The sequence below is a fragment of the Osmerus mordax genome, chromosome 22, assembly GCF_038355195.1.
Source record: "Osmerus mordax isolate fOsmMor3 chromosome 22, fOsmMor3.pri, whole genome shotgun sequence".
Classification (NCBI taxonomy): Eukaryota; Metazoa; Chordata; class Actinopteri; order Osmeriformes; family Osmeridae; genus Osmerus; species Osmerus mordax.
This window is the reverse complement of record NC_090071.1, coordinates 10,547,000-10,548,392: the sequence shown is the minus strand read 5'-3', so window position 1 is coordinate 10,548,392 and position 1,393 is coordinate 10,547,000.

Here is a 1,393-nt window from a genome sequence, read left to right as displayed (position 1 = left end):
TGATAGTGAGTACAGTTAGCTTTTTGTAAAAGGTACAAGTAGACAACTGTCATGGCTCCTCAGATCCTTGTCCTCGCAGCTTGACAGCCTTTCCACTCTGATTGACAAACAAAATGAAAAATAGAAAGAAATAAAATAAGTTGATTTTAATTTAGAGAGACTTTCTCATATTAATGATTCCGATGCATAAATGGGTACATAATAATATATTGTAGTCAAGGCCATAGTGTTGGATTCCCAATGAAAATGATGACAGGTGTATTGTTTACAATTACTCTTACAATGCAGCATAGAGCCTACTAAATGGTCATGGTTGCTTCATGTAGTTCAGACATGCGCTCAGGGATTTGGAGTCTGTTGGATAGTAGTGCAATATAATCTGACTACAATACATTGCCCATCCAATAGACTTTGATATTGTACACATTGTAGAGTAGGACTAGTACTGGACAAACATTTGTCTAGTATTGGACTGATAATGGACTAAAAGCATTGTTCTTCATGTAGACCTGATCATTCTATGGGTCTCATATTCACATCGGACAGTACAACACAACCACTGTGAAACCCAACCCGTGAGTACACAGACACACACATACACACATACACTCAAACACGTGTATTTGTTTTGAATGCTATGGTCCAATTCCAAACCAAATGTAAAATTGAACACTAGTCCTATCCACCAATCCGTGCACTCATCAAGAGTCATCAACACCCCAGTAAAGGATGAGAGGAATTGGTTTGGAATTGGTCCTTTTAATTCCTAATCCTCCCACTTTCTACTTGATCCGTTTGGCCACATCCAAGTAGGCAAACTCGATCTCCCTCTCGGCAGGGCAGGTGTTGATAAACTCCTCCCTCTGGTAGGCGTGGTTCAGGTATCGCCACACCCCTGTCATGTCAGCTGGGATCTCAAAGCCACGGTACTTCCTGGCAACCACCTAGCATGGCAACAAGGGAGAATAAAGCACAAGTCAAATCAGAACAATCAGACATCAAATCGTAAGAATCTTATGATCCAATGAATAATTCATCATTAATAAATCGTAAGACCATCTGGCATCATTTGTGTCGTGGCAAGCACATCTTGCTTCTTACATTATCTCCACTGACACACCTCTGCTCTGGGAGAGATGTACCAAGGTCAGACTGCCATGTTGGAACAGGTGTTCCTCAGTGAGCTCGTACCTTGAGGATGTGTAGTTTGGGCAGCAGGTTACAGTCTGCCAGAGTCAGGTCGGAGCCATCCAGGAAACAGCGTGACGACTCCAGGGCTTTGTCTCCGCTGTTCCCGTCGAGCTCGTCCGATAGCGGGGTCCGCAGAAAGCTATCGAGCCTTTGCAGAGACTTCAGCAGAGCCTTTTCAAGAACTACACACACACGCACACAC